This window comes from Oryctolagus cuniculus, chromosome X, assembly GCF_964237555.1.
Source record: "Oryctolagus cuniculus chromosome X, mOryCun1.1, whole genome shotgun sequence".
Taxonomy (NCBI): Eukaryota; Metazoa; Chordata; class Mammalia; order Lagomorpha; family Leporidae; genus Oryctolagus; species Oryctolagus cuniculus.
The window spans coordinates 4,045,222-4,065,646 of record NC_091453.1 but is presented as its reverse complement, the minus strand read 5'-3'; the positions used below and the strand labels follow the sequence as shown (position 1 = coordinate 4,065,646).

Sequence of the window (20,425 nt, the reverse complement as noted above, 5' to 3'; positions counted from 1 at the left end):
CAAGCGGACCTGCCACCGGGACGCAGGGGGCGCGCCGGGCTGGGCGCGCCTGGCGGGGCCCGGCGCCCGGGGAGGGGCCTGCTCCCGGGGGCAGGACGGCGCCCGGAGGCCGGGGCCAGCGGGGAGGGCCGGGCGGGGGCGGGGACGCGGGCCGAGGCCGCCACCCGTGTGGCGCGCCCGGGCCCCGCTCCTGCTCCCGGCGCCGCGCACTGGCCGGCGGGGCTGGGGACAGCCAGGGAGGCGGCGCCGGCCGGCGGGGCGGGGGCCCCGAAGTGGGTTTCGGGCCGCCACCCGCGCTGGCACCAAGCGCAGAGGGCGGCGCGCGGCAGACTCCGCGCCCGGGCACCACACCGGGCCGCCTCCGGATCTGCCATTCTGCCCCGGCCCGGAAAACCCGGCGCCTTCCAGGCCCTTCGAAAGATGGATTCTGTTGACGTATCTGGCGGCCCTGGCGAGCCGGGTGGAAAGTTGGGTTTTGCCAGATCGCGCTGGGCTCCTCTTTGTGACGCTCGGCCAGCCCTGCATCCTCCTGGAGCCGGGTGAGTGTGCGTCGGCGCCCGGGGAGCCCTGGTGCCCCCGAATGCCCAGACCCGGGGTGGCCGCACCAGCTCGGGCTTTCTGCCATGTTAGGCACGGAACAGCGTCCTCGCTGCATTTTTGCGTGCGTTTCGGTGGCGCCTTTCGCTGCGGAGGGAGTTACGGCTCTTCGCCGCTTTGCTGCTTTTCGGGCTTGGGGTTGTGCTCTGTGTGTTGGTTTGTTTGCCGTTTAAAGCCCGACTATTGTTCAGGCTAAGCTCCGCCTGGGTGGGGAAATGGCATCCCCCCCCCCCCCCAGTTGCTGGCGAGGGGTAGAGATGTTGCTTTGTGTTTCCCTATCAGAAGTCCCTGGAGTAGGTTTGGGGTACGACGGATGGATGGAGCGAGCGGCGGGGCACGAAGGAAGAAGGTGGCTTTGCAGGGGCGGATTGTCACCCACCCCGGGGCAGGCAGACAGCCTCTCTTCTGCCTGCCAAACTTTTATGAATATTCCTTTTGTCGCAAGGGGAAGCTTAATGAATCTGGCCCATTTTCTAAGGGAAAGCAGCCGGGCATTAACAATGGTTTGGGAACTTAATCAATGAGAAAGGCAGGAGAGGAGGAGGGGGCGCTGACACCATGTCGGGGAGGTGGCTGCTGCTTGCAGAGTCAGGTAGGGGAGAGGTGGGTAGGGCAGGGCGCAGCGCCTGGGTGGCCGCTCCTCTGAACTGTTGGTAGGTCTTACCTGTGCCCACGGGTGCCACCCACTGTCGTGCCCCCACCTCCTGGTCTGCCCAGAAGCTGGCAATGGGGTTTGAGGGGCGGGTTGCGGCAGTGCACGGCCGGCCCCCCTCATCTGGCCTTTTTAAGGATGTGTAAATATTTTGCTGAGGATAAGTGACATCAACAGAATGATATTCCGCAGAGCCCGGGTGTGCAGCGATGATAAATAGATACGGCCAAACAAAGTTTTGATAACCGAGTATTCTCATGGCTCGCTCTGTCTCGTTTGGGTCTTTGTTTTTGTTGGTTTAGCATTATCTCACATCCTCTGGTGCGATCCCTTTATTTAGCTGATTCTCTCGGAAGCTTCTCTTTGGAACCGAGAGAAAAGCAGCCAGCGGGGAGAACAGCAATTCTGAGCCTTGCCTGCGCTGGGCAAGGTTTGCAGTGCTTTTCCCAGGGACTCTTTCCCACTGTTTGCCCCACATCTCTTCCTCCTTTTGAGTCATCAGAATTGTTTGATGGTAAACCAAGAGACTTCTGAGAACTTTGAGAATGCCGTGTGGCCATGCCTTTGTTACAGTGGAGGGGCAGCTGTGCGGGAGGGGGGCAGTAGGGAGGCTAGTGGGCGGGGAGCTGCTCACCAGCACAACACCGGGCTCCCACCCACTGTTTTCTCTTCCCGTTTTCTTCCCTAAGGGGGACGTGAGGAGCTATGTCACTTGCAGAAGCTGGGGGTGCACCAACGGCACAGAATCATAAGTCTGCTGGCATCCCAGTTTCCCTGTCCATAGAAGCCCAAAGAAGCCATAAGCCCACCTCCCACCCCCAACACAGTATTCTGCCAGTGGACACTCGCTTCTCATCTGATAGATGCCCACTAAAGGCATCCCCAAGGCAGCCTGGGCACGGAGAGCCAAGTCAGACTGGAACTTGGAGGTAGTGGTTGCTTTGGCACTGGCCCAGGGGACCATTCAGCCACCCATGGGGGGTTCTTTATAATGCAAAGAAGCCCAGACCCCAGAGGTGAGGTTTGGCCCAGGGAAACCTGCTCAGCTGAGGAACAAATGAGAGAATGGTTTGCCAGGTGAAGCCAGTTGCCGCTGTGAGAACTTGGGAGGAGGGCAGTTGGGCAAGAAGGGTAAAATCCATTTCAAAATCTTCTATCTGGAAAACAAATCCACCAAGACAGGACATCTGAATGACAAGAAAGAAAAAGAAAAGGCTGGGAGGTCTGTGATCAGGTGTGGCCAGGAGTGTACTGGCGCCAGGGCCAGAGATCCCTGGCTATGATGACCCAGAAACTGAGGGTGGGACTGGCCCTCCAAATCCGCTAACCCAGATGCAGATGTTCCATATGTGCAGATAGCCACGCACAGTATGTTCTGAATCTACAAGAAGAAATACCAAGTGTCTATTCTCTGGCTCTTCCGCTGCCCTTAGATAGGAGCTCTGAGGCTCAGAGAAATTTCCAGTCGTGTCTGATTCCAGACTTTGGAGATTATGATTTAAAGGAACAAATGTCTCTTCACCTTTCCTGCCAGTCTGTTATTTAGTTCTCCCAAAGACCATGGTCCTCAGCCCATCCCTCTTCTTTAAAATATGGTACTTAAGTGGTGTGTGTTTGGGTGAGTAGCCCACCAGTAAGGCAGCCTCGTCATCACAGTGCAAATAGATAGATCCAGAGTAGTCCCTAACTATTTCACATGGACAGATGGTGCCTTTCCATCTGGAACCCCCCAAACCCCACTGTCGCTTGGTTAATGAGAGTTGTGTGACTCAAGGAGATGAGCTGCAATGAGTGGTGGTGGGGAGGGAGCTGTGTATCACTGTCATGGGAGACCCAGTAGGGAGAAACCCAGGGCTTTACTTGTATGTTTGGTTGGGGAGCTGAAGTTTCTGGTGCCATGCTCTAGTTTTAGCCCTTAGTAATTCCGTGCTGACAAGCCTGATTTAATCCTTCCAGTATCATGTGAGATGTCGAATATATCCCTGTCTTGCAGATGAGGAAACTGAGGCTCAGACAGGTCACATGATTAGCTCAAAGTCCTTGGTGGGCCCAAAGGGTGGCTGAAGTACTTTGGACTTGTAACCATCTGAAATAAGCAAACACGAAGTAAAAATAGGAGGGGACTTGCTGTGCAACACATCATCAAAGCAAGTTCCTTAGCCCCTTTCTAACCAGGTGGTAGCCTTGAGCCCCTGGAAAGTCTGGAGCCACTGTGAGAGCAGTGGTCTGAATCCACGTATGACGTGCTGCTGGCTCTGCTGCTCCTCTTTCAATCAGAACAGGAGGGGGACCTCAGAGAATGAGGCTTTCCAGGAGGGGCAGGAAGGCTGATTGGACTTTGCCCATGAACAAAAGCCTGTGTGGGATTCTGAATTAAGCTTGATTGAGGAAGCGGGGTGACATCCTGGCTGTAGAGTTGGCAGCTCTTGTCTTTGGAGAATGTCTCTGATTACCACTTCTCCCTCCCACCTGGTTGTCTGCCAGGGTGGCCATCATGTAGTTCTTTGCAGACTCAAGGCCTGTCCTTCATGGCTCACAATTTTTGATGTGCCTCTTGAGTCTGCTACTGCCCTGTGCCCTGATGGCAGCTGGAGAGGTGAGTTTGGTGGCTATGTTAGCACTTCTAGATTTCACATGTGACCCTCCTTCTCTCTCCAACCAAGAACACATACACACAAACATGCATGTACATGCAGACACAGGCACACATAATTTGATCAGGTTTCTGTATCTGCTTCACCAAATTAGATTCCAAACTCAGAATTGTTCTGGAAAGAAGTATGTGACTTTGGTGACCTTCTGTCCCAATCCCTGCCCTGAATAGCTGAGAACGGCTAAAATGGAGGTGGTTCAGCCGGCAGATGCCTTCAGCAAGAATCATGCTCTCTGGCCTTCCACTGCTGTGGAGTAGCCTCCACACAACACAGGCAGTCTGTCTTAGTCCCCCAGGCTGCTGAAACAAAATACCATCAACTAGGTGGTCTGTAGATAGCAGAAAGCTATTTCTCACAGTTCTGGAGCCCAGGAAGTCCAAGATCAAGGTGCTGGTGGATTCCATGTCTACTGAGGGTCCTCGCATGCTAGAAGGCTGCAGTGAGGGCTCTGCCTTATGAACTAATGGGATTAGTGCCCTTATATAAGAGGCCCAAGATGGCTCACTGCAGCCAGTTGATGGTATTTTGACCCCCAAGTGTTCCACCTCCCAATACTATCACCTTGGAAATCAGGATTTCAACATATAAATTGGAGAGGAGGGGAGACCCCTATTCATACCATGCATGGTCCTGCCCATTTTAGTCTCCACTTAGAGGTAGGGCTGGGCTCCTAGAATACCCCAATCCTTGTAGTTCCAATTCCTGTGGTAATTATTAGTTCTATCAACTCACCAATTTTAGAGAATTTGGGAATAGTCCCTGCTCAGACCTGTCACTCCTCTTCCCACAGCTTTTTGGTCTTTGAGCCCAGCTCCATGTAATAGGAACTTCCTGTGGAGATGCAAATGTTCTCTATCTGTGCTGTCCCACACAGTTGCCACTAGCCACACGTGCCTGTGGAGCACCACTAGTCCACATCGGGATGAGCTACAAGTGGAACATGCACTGGAATTCTAAGACTTCATACAAAAAAGAGATGCACAATAGCTCATTAATAATATCTCTACTGATTACATGGTGAAATGACAGTATTTTGAATATATTGGTTAAATAAGATAAACAAAACTAATGTCACCTGTATCTTTTTTGTAATTTTTGTCCTCATTTTTTTATTTGAAAGGGAGAAAGGGAGAGAGGGAGAGAGGGAGAGAGGGAGGGAGGGAGAGAGAGAGAGAGAGAGAGGGGCAGACTCCAGGCTGAAGCTAGGAGCCCAGAACTCTATGCAGGTTTCCCATGTGGGTGGCAGCAGTCCAAGTACTTGAGCCCAGGGAGTGCATCAGCAGGAAGCTGGATCAGAGGCAGAGGAGCCAGGATTTGAACCAGGTCCTCTGCTATGTGATGCTGGTGCCTCAAGCAGCAGCTTAACGCCTGTGTCAAATGTCCCCTCCCCCATTTTTAAACTTTTTTTAAATGTGCCTACTAGCACACTGTCAGTCGTGGGGTGCAAGCCTCATAGCATCTCCAGGTGTGCTGGGGGCATACACAGCCACCATCTCCATGGCACGTGGGAGGCTTGGACTGACTCAGTGATTACAGCAGCCTGCACCAGGTGATTTTGATTTGCAATGGCTAAGGTGCCATTTGGGGGTCCCCCATCAAGCCTACCCATAAGCATGTTTGCTCAGTCATTCTGTGAGGAGCATGGGCTCCAGAAATATAAGGGTGAGAGCAAGGCAGAGGGTGGCAAAGGCAGGCCTGGCTTAAACAAAATGGCTCCTTGTTCTGCCTTTCCTCACATGCAGTCCACCCTGGGCCTGTATCCTCATCCATTGGAGAGCTGCCTGATGCCTGAGCCAGCGATTTCCATGACACCTGCTCCAGTGGCAGCCTAGAGTCATATCCTTTCCAGGGACTTGTGCTTGGAGTGTAATGTCCGAAGTAGATCCCCTCATGCTCAGGATGGACCTGTGGTTCTGGGGCCAACCTTGAAGAAGAGAGGAGAGAAGCGGAAGCACTCATTTCCTGACAGCCTCCTAAGAACCAGAGCAAGACCGTAGCTAAGTTTTGTGAGCGAGACAGAATACAGGAAAGGAAGCCCGCTTTCCCACATCCTAGTGTCACAGATGGGGAAACCTGACCACGGGAAGGTGCAGGGGGTGGGGGAAGGAGCTTGACTGGCACTGTGGTCTCACAGAGCCACAGTCACGCATTCCTGGGCCCTTGCTGGGCGCTGGGCATGGCACGAATAGGCAGAAAGGGATGGGCTCCCGCACTTGGGAGCACGGTAATTTATGGGTCAGGCGCCTGTGGCTCTGGCTTCTGAGGGGGCTGCCCCCACAGGGGACCCTTGGCTGACCTCCTTGGGCTCCTCGGAAGGAGCGGGTTTTGTTTCCCATGGCAGAAGCAGACTGTTTACTGGAGCACAGGAAGAATCCGACATTCTGGCGAAAACGGCTTCATTAACAGCCAGGGTCTTAGCAGTTCCCTGGAAAAGCTCGTCCAGCTGCACTCTAGCCACTGCTCTGTTTCGACAGCACGATCGGGCCTCGCTGGCAGCCACTACTGGGTGTGTCTTAGCGTTGTTGTTGTTGTTGTTGTTATTTTTGCCTTTGTACGTACGGCCACTTTTGCCTTATAATTCAGAGAAAGGAGTGGAGGCCTGGAAGGGTCGAAATGCTGCAGCTGTCAGCCATTCTTCCCTTCGTGGTTTAAGCCTGGAAGCTCTAGGCAGGCTCTAAAAACATAGTTTGTTTCTGACCAAAGCCCATCCCCAAGTTGGGGGCGCTGCAGAGCCACATAGAATGTTCCAGAACTAAAGGCATGTCAGGGAAGCACAACACCTGCTGTTAAGATCCTCCGAAAGCAGTTGACTGAAAGATCTCTTCCGCCCCTGCTGAGACAGACAGACACACACACACACACACACACAGAGCAGAAAGTCCTATCGAGGCTATGTGGAATTCTTTTGCTTTACTATTAATTGGCACTGTGGGGCCCAAGTATGTGATTCATCATCCCAGTTTTGAGGGCATTTGGAAAGCCAGGCAAGCATAACCAAGAGAATGGGCTGCATGTTTTGCTCTCGAAAGAATGATTGAATCTACAGTAAATAAAATGGAATGATTCAGGAAGCTTTTTATGCTCTGGAAAAATCTGCTTTCAAAAAGGGTTTTTGTCTGCTTGTTTCTTTTTCAGTGCCTCCTACTCCGAAGTGTGGGCCCAGCTAGCAAGAATTGGGAGGGAACGGCATTTCCTTGTTTTAGGTTTTTTTTTTTTTTCACTCTAATTGCAGGTTAAGTAAGATACAATGTATTGATTTTGGTTTGGTATGGAACATAACTAGATAATCATTTTATTTTATGAGATATTAATTTCCATCCACTTAGACTGATGAAAAATGCACTTAGAATGCACTATACCTACCCGCGCCGTCATCACAGTATTTCTTTCCTGTTCCCAGATTTGGATGAAGAACTTATTTCATGTATGTGGAAGAGGAGCCAGTGCATCCTTGGTCAACATACGTGGAAAGCCACTTTAGATTTTGAGAGAAATGGGGTCTTTTCCTTTTGGTAACTGCTAAAATGATATGTGTTCAAGGCTGCTTGTATTTGGCTTTATTTATCTCGAGCAGTTTCTCCACGCTGGCCCTGTTGACATTTGGGGCCAGATCATTCTTTGTCATGCGGCTTCTGGATGTACTTCAGCCTCCCTGGCTTCTACCCACTACATGCCAGTGGCAATCCCCCCGCCACCCCAGACCTTGCCAAATGTTCCCTCTGGGACAAAATCACCGTGGTTGAGAACTACTGGTCTAGACCAAAATTTAATAAGTAATTTGTGGTTTTCAGAAAATTCAATTTGAAATAATAAAAGACACAGTCTCCCCCTCTGACTTTTAGATATTCAGTTCATGGGGGTGATTAATTAACAGTTGGAAATGGGTCATGTGCCTGATTTAATTCTCAGGTTGGTGGGAGGGTTTATAGGATCGCAGAAGTGCGGAGATGATTTTTAATGCTGGCAATTGAATAAGTCATAGGTAATTGGGGGATACATTGTAGCAACCGGCGGCTTCTCTGGTTTCTGATCAAGAGAACAGGCTTGTTCCTTCCTAATTTCTTTTTCATACACACCTGACTCCAGGCAGGACTTCAAAGCCCCCAGGCATCTTCCTCCACACCCACTCCTTCCTCACTGTCATTTCTCCTGAAGCATCTTAAGCCTGAGCCAATTAATTTAGCCCTTTAGTGTACTTGTGAGAGCTGTGTTCCTGACATTGTAACTGACTCAGTGCAGATTGTGGCAGCCCTGTTACCCACCACTCAGTTCTGTGTTTGTCAGGACGATGGAGAGAGAAAGCCAGCGATGGGAGATGGAGCATTTTTCACGGTTACTGGGCACTCACATTGAGGTGGCTTCCTCAGCCATCCCTCCCCACATTGCTTCCTCTCCCACACATTTGTCTCCTTGCAATAATTTTGCTTGGGCAACTTGTCCAGGAAAGAGACACCATCACGGCTCCTTCAGGCAGCTAGAATCAGGTAATGCCTACAGGAGCAAGGGCAGATGGAATGTTGCCACCAGGACAAGCCCACAGCCGTCTTCCTGGCAGTCCTTTGAAACGCTAGAAAGGGAGGGTCATGTGTTCCATGGGGAAGGTGTCATGGGGGCAAACCCTGCTGTGTCCATACATGGAAACAGAGTGAGCATGTGGCACTGGGGAAGGGCACAGAAGCAGATCACCCATTACACAGGCCAAGTGTTCCCGAGTCACCACTCCCTGCCAGTGTCTCTGAGTGGGATGGGCGTCAGGGGCTGCCGGTGGAGGGCAGCGGCAGGTGCCCAGTGCAGACATCAGGGGAGGCAGCTTCATTCTGCAGCCTGGCAAGGTAGGCTGACCTTTTCTACAGAGCGTCTGCAGGAGTTCAGAGTGCCAGCTGCAGAGGGACTCCCTGGCAAGCTTAGCCAAAGAGGAAAGATGGAAAGGTGAGTGTTTTGGGGTTTGCCAAGCCAGCCATCTGCTTGCCTTGGTGAGTTCCAGCCTCGCTGGAAGAGCAGTGGGAGTCTTCCTTGTGGTCATGAAAGGAGAGGCACTAAGCTGGCAGGGATCCACAGTGTGCTGGGCCCAGGCAGATAAATAATTGATTTGCAGCACGTGACACTTGGTCATTCTAAGTTGCCAGCCCCTCGCAGGCCAGGATTCGGGTGATGGTTGCAACACTGGGAGAGGAAACAGGATCATAAATCTAGGCTTTGGAGGCCAGTCTCGTGGTGCAGAGGCCACGGGGGCCACCGCTGTGTGCTGCAGAAGCAAACAGACAGGTCCGAGTGGTATGTTGTTCCTCAAAATAATGGCAATGGAAATGGCTGTGAAAAACATTTAGACCCTTGTCATAAAAATGCAAACAGTCTTCCTGCTATAGGGAAAAGCTAAATAAACTCTATTGCAGCTGTATTAAGTAGAAACAGATTTGAAAATTGAGGTTTTTTTTTTTTTTTTTTCTGAGACACTTATTTATAGCAGGTTGGGCAAAGGCTGCCACTATCTTTTGCGACTCCGGAAGAGTGTTTTCCAGATGGTCCTGGCTGTTTTTCTCTGTATTAAACTTAGCTGAGCACCGCTTGCTTGGAGAGGGTCATAGGGACCATTGTGGGTTTTTTTTTTCCAGATTACATTGGCCATTGATTGGCTAACAAATCAATGGATGGGAATGGACCAAGTCTGTGCTAGTGAATTTCCTTTTGCATTTTATAAATAAGAAACATGTCAAGGAACTCCCCAAATAGAGGTGCTCTTTTGAGTGCATACAGCAAAACTTTGAAAACCACACAGAGCTACATTTCCCATTAATTTACATTCATTTTTTGGTAAAATAATGCTCTTCTCTTTGCTAAAAGTCTGCAATGTTACCGTTTCCTTTCCAACATCTAAACAATGTCCAGATACATTTCAGATTGAGCAATTAGCTCTGGCTGCAATTTCCTTTTATGAAAAAAAATCACTAACCCTGTAGACTAAATATGAAATTATTCAATGTGAAAATATCAATGTGAGACTATTTGTTCTAAGATCCTTTGTGGCTTATCACTTGCATTTGAAGGTTAGGAAAGGCCAGCTCTGCCTTGTCCTTCCATGGTGGAAACTGTGCTCTTAGGAGCTGGGCTGCCGGATTTGAGGTCATCATGGCTGAAACATACAGCCCAACCACACGGGGAACCATCTTGGAATGTCACAGAAACCCATGATCCCCTCAGGCCAGCCTCGTAGCCTACTGCCTGCATGGGACTTCTGCCTTTTTCACAGGGAAATGGAAGAAACATGAAAATGCAGTAAGTTTACTTTAAAAAACAACAAACCAAGCCTTTCCAATTTAATACAAGTGCCCTTGATTTGAAAATAGTCTTTTCCACTTTTCTTGGTATAGAAGTCTCTTCTGTGACTGATCAAATTAGTACGCAGCATTCACCACTTAGCATCTTTATTGGGCAGAGTCTGAAGTTGTCCAACTCATATTGGATCTTCCAGTTTTTAAACTGTTACTCATCTGGGACACTAGAAAGTCTAGGATTCACCTACAAGGCCTGTGTAGATAGGTAAGGGGAGCCTCTGTTATGATTCCTAAATGGGAAACACCAACCTGAGCAAAGGTCCTGGGGCTGTTGTCCTGAGTGCTTTACCCACATCTTCTGGTCAGTCAGCCATAGCCAATGTGAAGAATGGAGATGCTTCTTCAGAGGAGTTGGAGGGGAAACTAGGCAGCTGAATTCAGTGCTGAGAACCTTGGCCTTTCTCCCGTGCTCTTGATGTTAACACTGCCAGTTCTATTGGGCTTCATCCTCTCTTCAGCCCTGCCCCCAGGCCTGCTGCCATGAACACAGGTGCCAAAATGGCTCCCCTGCTGTGGCTCCAGTCTCCTCAGTGCTCTGATTGGTGCCACTGTTCCTCCAGCCACTGTTCTGCACACCTGCACCCGCTTCCTGTTGCTAAAGCACCTCTCTAGAGTCATCACCTTAGCACAAGAACATTCAATGACTCCCTGTTTTCTAACCAGCAGGAATAAAACCCCACAAAAGAAGCCCTTTCTTCATTTCCCAGCCCATTCTCCTCCTCCTGGATCCAGTAGAGCATGTGTCGGCTTTGCTTGTTTTCTCCTGTGGAAGGAGGTTGACAAGAAGGTTACCCTGTCTCTTGGGCATCTTTCTAGATGAGGAAAACTGAGGTCTCGTGTCTAATGTGAAGCACCATTCCGGGCATCATGACATTAGTGGTTGAAAAAAGCAAAGACAGGGGCCGGCACCGCGGCTCACTTGGCTTATCCTCTGCCTGCGGCACTGGTACCCCAGGTTCTAGTCCTGGTTGGGGCGCTGGATTCTGTCCCGGTTGCTCCTCTTCCAGTCCAGCTCTCTGCTGTGGCCTGGGAAGGCAGTGGAGGGATGGCCCAGGTCCTTGGCCCCTGCACCCGCATGGGAGACCAGGAGGAAGCACCTGGCTCCTGGTTTCAGATTGGCACAGCATGCTGGCCGTAGCGGCCATTTGGGGGGTGAACCAATGGAAGGAAGCCCTTTCTTGCGCTCTCTCTCTCTCTCACTGTCTAACTCTGCCTGTCAAATTAAAACAAAAAGAATTTTAGCCTTCCTATAAGCCTTTTACTACTCTGGGCTCGAATGCCACCTTTCTGTCTTGCCAGCAAGCAGGCGTTGCTTCAGAATGGCACTTGTGGCTTGTGCTATGGGCAGCAGAGTTGCTTACCCAAGTTCTGGGATTTGCAATGGGAACATAGTGGAAGGAGCTGGTCCTAGCGGTGCAGACTGTCTGTTTCCTTAGGAAAGGTCTCCGATGGCTACTCATCACATCGTAAATGCAACAATGTTGCCTGACATTTTGGAACTCCTGCTATAGGCTGGACAGTTGGAACAGGTGATTTTCATATTTTGTTTCTAGTTGCATGATAAGCACATGAGGTGGGTGCATCTTATCTGCTCCATTTCACAAAGGAGGAATCGCAGGCCCAGAAAGGGGGTTCGTAACTTACACAAGCTCACACACAACTTCCAGAAGGTGGAACTGGGATTCTATACAGCCTAGGTCAGTAGTACTTTCTGCAATGATGGAAATATCAAGACTGCCCAGTAGAGTAGCCACTAGCTACGTGGAGCTACTAAGCACTAGAAACGTGGCTAGTGTGAATGAGGTCTGAATTTCTCATTTTGTTCATTTTAAATGTAAACTGGCTCACGTGGCTAGGAGCTGCTGTGTTGGACAGCTGTCCTCTAGAATGCACTAGTGTCAAGGCCCATCCCGCCCCACTCTCTCCTTGTGTGCTGCTGTCCTTGGGCACCGTTGCCTGTACATCTCTCTTCCTCCCTGCCTCCTGACTCAACACAACTCATTCTTTCCTCAGAGGCCAGGAGTCGGGTGCTTCTCCAGCCATAGTGTGTGGCAGAGTTGCCTCCTGGACCGAAGACAGCAGTGGTCAGCGGCTCCCATAAGCTGGGAGAGGCTTGCTTTCTGCTGCTGTCCTGGGGAGCTGTCCTTCTCCAAGACCGAGTGTCATCCGGGTGACAGTTTGAACATGGGGCTCCAGGGAGCCAGTGGAGAGCCAGTCACAGGGTGAGGGAAGAGGCATGGACTCCAAGGCCTACCTGACCACCCTGCCTGCACTGCTGTCCTCTGTAATTAAATGGGGGGAGGGGAAGGGAGAGCACACAAGTGAGGCAGAGGATGAAGCTCATTCGCCCCCTGCCCCTTATTGCTTCACCCTGGTTAAAATCTCTGCCCATGGGGAGGGCAGGAGCCAACTGCCCAGGGACGGGACCAGGGGAAAGGGCAGGCATGGGAGGCTCCCTGGAGGAGGGGCTGCTGCATGGGCTGCCTTGCCTCCACATTTCTTCAGTGCTGGCAAGGTTGTTCTGGTACAGGTGGAAGAAGTAGCTGAGGTTACTCATGAAAGTAGCTGTTCGGCTGTTTTCCTGAATATTTGTAAAATGCAAAAGCAATGTGGAATTGCTTTCCAACTGTGCACCAATTTGCGCTTTTTCCCACAAGACCTATGCTTTTTTCTTTTCTCTCTTTTGTTTTTGAGTGCAGAAGTCATGTGTCTTTTTTTTTTTTTTTTTTGTGTGGTTTGATCTCAAACCAACATTCATTCTCTTGAGCCAGGCAGCACTTCCTAAAACTCGTTCTAATCACAATCTATGACAATCCAACCCTCCTCAGCTCCTGGCAGTGTTACACTGAGATGCTGATGATATGTTGAATAAAAAAAGTGCAAACACATAAGTTTCCCCCAGTCTGTCTGTTTCCCAGAGCAAGTCTTCAAAGGCATGAACTCAAGGTCTCATTTCTAGTATTGTAGTGTTTCTGTCCCCATCAATCGCTGGTGAAATGGGCAATTCTTGTGCTTCTAGAACTCCATCTTCCTGCCACTTAACTCTGTGCTGTCCACCCAAGAGAGCTCAGCAACTGTGAGCCGACCTGTGAGTCCCAGAGCCAGGTCATGTCATCTCTGTCACCATCTTTGTCACTCTCGAGGAGTCCAGGCCTGCCTTCCGGTAGCCAGTTCTGCCTGCCCTTGGCTCCGTCATGGCTATTTGGAGCATGAATCTCTTCATCTCTCATCTCTCTGGAATATTTCTCTCTTTTTTTTAAAATTTTTGACAGGCAGAGTGGACAGTGAGAGAGAGAGACAGAGAGAAAGGTCTTCCTTTTGCCGTTGGTTCACCCTCCAATGGCTGCCGCAGCCGGCGCGCTGCAGCCGGTGCACCGCGCTGATCCGAAGGCAGGAGCCAGGTGCTTCTCCTGGTCTCCCATGGGGTGCAGGGCCCAAGCACTTGGGCCATCCTCCACTGCACTCCCTGGCCACAGCAGAGAGCTGGCCTGGAAGAGGGGCAACCGGGACAGAATCCGGCGCCCCGACCGGGACTAGAACCCGGTGTGCCGGCGCCGCAAGGTGGAGGATTAGCCTAGTGAGCTGCGGCGCCGGCCCTCTCTGGAATATTTCTGCACTTCTTTCAAACCTCTCGCGTGCCCCGTGTTTCTATAGAGAGGCCCCTGTGGCTGAAGGTGAAGGACTCTATGTTCTCTAAATCCAAGATGGAGCTGAAGCACCTGGCCAGGGACTGGCTGTGTGCCCTTCCCTTTAAACCACACGATGCTGTTTTCATTTGCAGATGAGGAAACAGAGGCAGCAAAAGGGCAGATTCTGAGCCATGAGCAGAAAAGGTGGCCAAAGACCAGATCCTAATGCGTCTTGTCAGCCTTGATAAAGAACTTGCACTCCATCATGGGCAGTTTCTAGGCAGCCAGTGCCATGATCTCATCTGTGTGTTCGGCCCTTCCTTTGCAGCCAGGGGTGGCTGCAGCCCAGGCCAAGGGGAGTGGTCAGCAAATCTTGGCATGGTCCTTGTTCTGAAAAAAATGTGATGAGCATAAATGAATGGGTCTGAAGAGCCTTTTAAAATCACTTTGGGAGCAAAAACAAACTCTGACAGACATAGGCAACAACCGGAAGCACCTTCCACCAGCAGCCTTATCCTCACTTGATAAATACGAACAATGTGAGTAGGTCTGGATCTGTAAGCAGTAGGAGCATGTGGCTTAGGCCCGGCTGCGGGGGGAGAGGAGATTTGCCTAGTTTTGACAGGCTTCCTGGGATATGGGCCTTTTAATTTGATTCAATTTTATTTTTAAGGTTTGTTTGTTTGAAAGGCAGAGCTACAGAGAGGGAGAGACAGAGAGAGAAAGAGAGATCTTCCATCTGCTGGTTCATGTTCAGAATGGCCAAAACACTCTGGGCTGGTTCAGGCTGAAGCCAGTCATTCTAGTCTCCCACATCTTGGAAGGAGTCTTCTGCTGCCTTCCCAGGCACACTAGCAGGAAGCTGGACCAGAAGCAGAGCACATGGGACTCAAACTGGTGCTCCAATAAAGTGTGCCAGCATCGCCAGGAGCAACTTAATCCATTGTGCCACAATGCTGGCCCCAGACTTTAAATTCTAAACCCTGATGGTCCTGGTCAAACTGAGACAAGCTGGTCACCCGATCTGCCAGGGGAGGTGTTGCGGCCTCGGCAGCCAAGCTGGTTTGGGCCAAAGTAGATGAAATTCAGTTCAGCCACAGTGCCACAAGGGGGTTTGGGAATAGAAAAGGCATGAATACAGTGCAAAAGCCTTTCGCTTAGCTTCTGTGGTTGCAAATGCCATGTTTCTCTGAAAATGGGAGCCTGAGAACACCCCTCTGCCCTCCTGGAAACGAGGCTGCACCGTGGCCTCCTTATTTTCCCAGCCATCTGAAGTCCTGTCCGGACATTTCAGGTGGATTTCAAGTGAGCCAAGGAATCCTTGGGTCCTGCCCAGATTTGGGATTTGCAGATGCTTAGCAGGAGGCAGGAATCTTTAAAAACTGGGACCTGACTGAGAGAGACAGTTCCTTTACATAATGCATTTCCACATCCTTGCAATCCTGATTGGAAAAGATAATTCACCACTATCACCACTCAGACCTTGATTTGCAAAGCAGTTGTGCCCCTCCATTCTCCAGAACTCTTTAGAAACTGAATTAAATTTTCAGGTCTTCGAAAGCATCCTTTCCCCCTCAAAGTGAATAAGGAATAAGGCGGAGAGGCAGTCTCGAAACACTTCAGTCCAGGGAAAGACAGGAGAAGGGATGAAAAAAGCAAAAATGAGATTTCCGTGGCTGCATGGGTCAGAGAGTGAAGGAGCAAGAAAGGTCCCAAATGGGACTTGGGTCTTTGGAAAGAGTCCCCAAGCGTCTCCTGGCCTAAAATGAGTGTGTGCATGCACATGAGCTTTGCCATTTATCCCCGCCCTTCCTTCTGCATCACTGCAGGAGGAGGGGCCATTAGAGCCAAATTGCGTCCCATCCTGTAGCTTCTTTGCCAAGCATAGAGGACATGGTGAGTAAAAGCCTAAATCATAGTATCAGCATTTTGAAAAGGTTTTCGATTTCACATGCACTTTCAAGAGGTCAGAATTTGTCAGCAGTGGGGCGACATGGGTTTTACTTTTCTGGGTAATGGTGGGTTTTGAACGCCAACTGTAAGGACGGGGCAAAGTCCTCAAAATGATCCTTCCCAGATTGTTCTTTGTGGATTTTTGCTTAAAATCCTAACATCCACACAGAAGAGGATGTCTTATGAACTGTGTAGCTGGAAGAATTTTCACAAAAGTACACGCATGTCACCAGCACGCCGATGGAGATCTGGACCCCAGGAGCCCCTTGTCACTCTCACAGGCAGTAGCCTCTGTGTTCCAGCAGCAGATTCGTGTGTCTCATTCGGTCATTTTTAAAGTGTAGCTTTGTGTCTGAGCACCAACCATGCAAAACAAAGGTCCTTGTGATTTCGGGGCGGGGCGGGACAAGGCTGGGGTGGGGAGCGGAAGGGGCAGAAATGTTCTGAGGGTTCTCTTGCTCTGGCTGCTCTGAGGCAGGCCTGTGGAGCAGGAAGTTTCCAAGCTGGGTGCTTGCTGGGATAGCATTGGGTACAGGCTGACCTATGTGGATGTGGCCCAGGATGACACCCAGGCAGCAAGCCAGTCACCTGCTCTCGCCACCACCTCTGCCAAAGGCGGCCACCAGGCTTGCCTTATCTGCCTTATTCAAGCCCCTGCCAGGTCTTGCCAAGACACATGTCCCAAAGCACTGAGGACAGGATGACAAAATGGCTGATAGTCCCCCCTGAACAGATCAGCCTTCTGGAAGGTCAGGCCAGGCATAGCCACTGGAGCTGCATCTCCAGACTGGACGTTTTTCTGCCACTTCCAAATGAGAGAATGATTGATTCATTTCACTTCCTGGTAGGTTTTGGTGGTATTGTGCTATGTGGCTCTGCCCCCTTTTCTTTCTGCTGCAGGAGGCACACTGTCCGAAGGCAGGCGTGGAGCTCTGGAACATACATCGTAACGTGTCTGGAGCGGCATCAGAAAAGGACTTATTTGTTCTCCTGGGCTGTGCAGTGCCGAGTGATTGAATGCTCGCCAAGCTGTCAGTTTTATGAAACAAATTCCCTAACCCCCTTGGCCCAGAGCTTTGCTCAGCCTGAGATGGAAAAGAAATAACTTTTAATAGAAAACTCATTGCTCAAATCGAATATAAGATTTCAGAATTACTTCTCTCCTAAGAATAAAATGAAATATTGAAGCTAGCATTTGATGGGGGACTCTTCAGGAACCTTATTCTCAGTTCTTGGTTAACAAACTATGTTAATAAAAATATTTAGACTTTTGTGATGCATAATGCATTTTTATTCCTAGGGAGCTGGCCTGTTTGTATACACAGATGTTTCCTGTGCGCCTTCCATCATTGCTTCTATTTTTTTTTTTCTAAAACAATATTTCGTGCAGGAAACAGAATCTTATGTTGAGATCCTAAGCCCCTCACAGACCCTGTTAGTTTGAGTGAGGATATTTTCACTTCTAGATTTAAGAGTTTGGGGACTGAGGGGGCATCTTTGAGTCAGGCGTGCAGAGAATCTGCTCTATGGAGACATTAGATGGTTCTTCCTGGCCTTCTAGATTCCACCTGGCCGAGTCTTCCAGGCATGCTCATGGCTGAGGGGCTGCATGGCTTTTCTGTCTCCTTTGTCACTGTCACAGCCCCCCCTCCCCGGAGTAATGCCTGCCCTCTCATCTGAACCTCAGGTGTGTTCATCTGGCTTTCACAGGTTTTCCAGTACCAGGAACTCTGGGGCAATACAGATCACCAGCTCAGTTTCTCTGCTCCTCTCAGGAGTGCATAAAAATAAATTACAAATAAAACCCACAGGCGAGTGTGCTAAGGGAAGAAATGAGGTTTTACACATCAGCATTTTTCAGGAAAAATATATAAAACAAAACAAAATGATGAACCTGTCTTAATTGAAAAATGGCGCAATGCCCTCATGAAAACTTCGAGCTCAGAATTCAGTCCCTGATATCTCAGTGCTGAGTGTATATTTCCTCCCGTGGCTGCCCCTGTGAGTAAGTTCTGAATAATCAGGCAGTGTGTTGAAATGAGATATCATTTGGTGTGACTATAGGAGTAGGCCTTGCCCTAGGTGTCTGACACAGAGCAGCCTCCTTTGCTGATTCCTTGGGTTTTCATTTGTCTTCTTTTTTTATGTGTTTTTTTTTTTAGTCAATTTGTGTTTTTCTATGATCATAAAAGTAAGGTGTATTTATTTAAAATTACAAATATGGAAAGATGACAAGAAGAGAGTACTCATTCATTACTCTGCCACCCAGAGGCTACCTCTGTCAGTGTTTTGGGTTCATGTCCTTGGAGTCTTTTTTTCTGTACATATATCCTTTATTTTCTGCAAGTTTGCGAAGTATGTGCCACAATTCAAAGTCCTGGGTTTAAGTGGGTCCCCCCCAAAAAAAATCTGTTAAAATACATTTCTCTTACTATTTTTTAGCGTATTTATTCCTCATCTCCCACTGCCACATCCCCCCAGCACATAGAACAGCTCCTGGCACCTTGCAGTTGCTTAATAAGTATTGTTGAATCAATGGACACATGATGACCATTTATCCTCACATCACTGCTAGCAGGTGAGCATTGGCTCCCGAGGCCAATCGCTTGCCGTCGTCCATCCCTGCCTCCCCTGAGCTGTCAGATCGAGTCACGGGTAACTCCTCCCCCCACCCCGCGCGCACGCCCCAGCTCCCCACTGCATCTGCTCTCCCTGATTTTCCATTTATCTGGGGCAGTGAATGGCAGCAATGGAAGGGTCTAGGGCTTTGGAGACAAACAGATCAAATTCAACGTCCGCCAACTGCTACATAATGGGGTGAATGTCTTAATCTTTCTGGGCCTCAGAGGTGCCATCTATACAGTGGGGAGCAGTGCTGCATACCTGGAGGGATGAGTGACAAGAATGCATGAAGCCTAGCACCCAGGAAGAGCCCCCTATCTGCAGCTACCAGGATCTTTCCCACTTTCGTTTTTCCAATGACAGCCATGGAGCATCGCCTTTCTCTTTGGATTTTCGGTCTTTTCATCTCATGAACGTAGACAGATTTCTGATGAGTTACTTTATGCTTCTGTGCCAGGTAAATCCGAGAAATAGCAGAGACTTGAGGGGCCTTTGTAATAATCAGCCATGGTGGGAGCTTCCTGCACTTCAGGTGCCCTGCTACACTGTAACTGTGCATTCACGTGACTGACCCCCTCAGCCTGGGGCCCACAGTGCTTGCAATTGAAGAATCATTCCATATATGTAGATCGAACAGATGAATGAATGAATGATCAAAAACTATATTGTACACATCTTGCCCTTTTCTCAACCACACATGGGAACTTTCTGTAATCTCCTGAATGACAAAAGCAAGCTAAAGTGTAGCATGACATCCGTAGCCCTCTGAATCTCTACTCCAAGCCTCTGATAGACAGACATAAGTAGTGGTCCTGCAAAGTGCCCATTTATGGAACAAAAGGATGTTTCCTCTTAGTTGCTATGATTAAGTCCATGGATTCACTGGTCAGCATGTCAGGTTCTTCAAGGCAGGCGCAGTGAGTGTATGCCCAGTACAGCTCTTGTCTGCAGCTTTGTGTTTGACTTATGTGTGTGTTGGCATCTCTTTCACACAGAATCTGATGAGCTGGCATTTATTTTTGACAGCATCTCAAATTTTGTGAGCATCGGAGCCGAAGACTGGCATTGTTTTTAGTAATATCTCAGGCGGTGGCAGGACAACCTTGATAATATAAATGAGAGTCTTAAAAATATGTCTTCTTAGAGTTCTTCCAAAAAAAAAGAAAACTAAAATTTCAGCAAAAAAGAGCCTCTGCACTTTCCAAAACAAAGGCTTCCTTGAGCATCACCTTTTTGCAGACTGGACACAAATAAACACAGACAAACACACACAGTCATTGAGATGTATTTCCTTCTGTAAGTCCCTCTGGCAGTGATTGCTAGTTTGTCACCCAAATCTGTTTTGTTTATCTTCCTATGCACCCAGCTGGGACTACACTTCCCAGCCTCCCTTGCAGTTATGTGTACGGCAATATGCCTGAGTTCTGGCCAATGGATGTCAGTGGAAATGACATGTGCACCTCTGGTCCAACCATAAATCCTTTCCAGGTTTTTCTCCAAGTTCTTTTCTTATCCACTGATTCTCAGGATGGAGAAAACCCCTTGGAAACCAGGATTAAAGATGGAAGACCTTCTTTTGCCATCATTGCATGGAACAGAACTGCTTGATGTGGACCCTGCGCTCTGGACTGTTAAACAAAATCTGTGCTTCCATTATTTAGCCATCATATTCTGGAACTATCTGTTACGCATCTTAGCCCACTTTAACTAAGTCATACTCCTTTTTATTTAGGTAGATGGCCGTTTTCAAAGGCCTTTTATGTGCCAGGAATTATAATAGTCTTTTCAATAGCACTGCAAAGGCACCCTCATTTTATTGCTGTAGATACAACTCCAAGTGGGAAGGAGGTAAGTACTGTGTCCACCATGGCACAGAGGAGGCATTGAGTAGGGCCTTGGTGAGGCTTGTTGATGATGGAGGAAAGAAAGGTTCAACAAGGCAATAGCACATGCTTAGAGCCCTTAGCTTTAATCCTGATTTGCCTG

The 20,425-nt window shown here is 49.4% G+C and overlaps 1 protein-coding gene across 2 annotated transcripts in view; it reads left to right on the top strand.

Annotated features, from left to right (window-relative positions):
- RAI2 (retinoic acid induced 2) overlaps nucleotides 1–20,425 on the top strand; it is a 63,002-nt gene that overhangs the window by 187 nt on the left and 42,390 nt on the right. Inside the window, exon 1 of one of the 2 annotated variants that reach the window (XM_002719926.5) lies at nucleotides 141–539. The exons of the other annotated variant lie outside the window; for it this stretch is intronic. The gene's annotated coding sequence lies outside the window, so the exon portion shown is untranslated. Of the gene's footprint in view, nucleotides 1–140; nucleotides 540–20,425 lie in introns of those variants that run through there. 2 annotated transcript variants of the gene reach the window in all.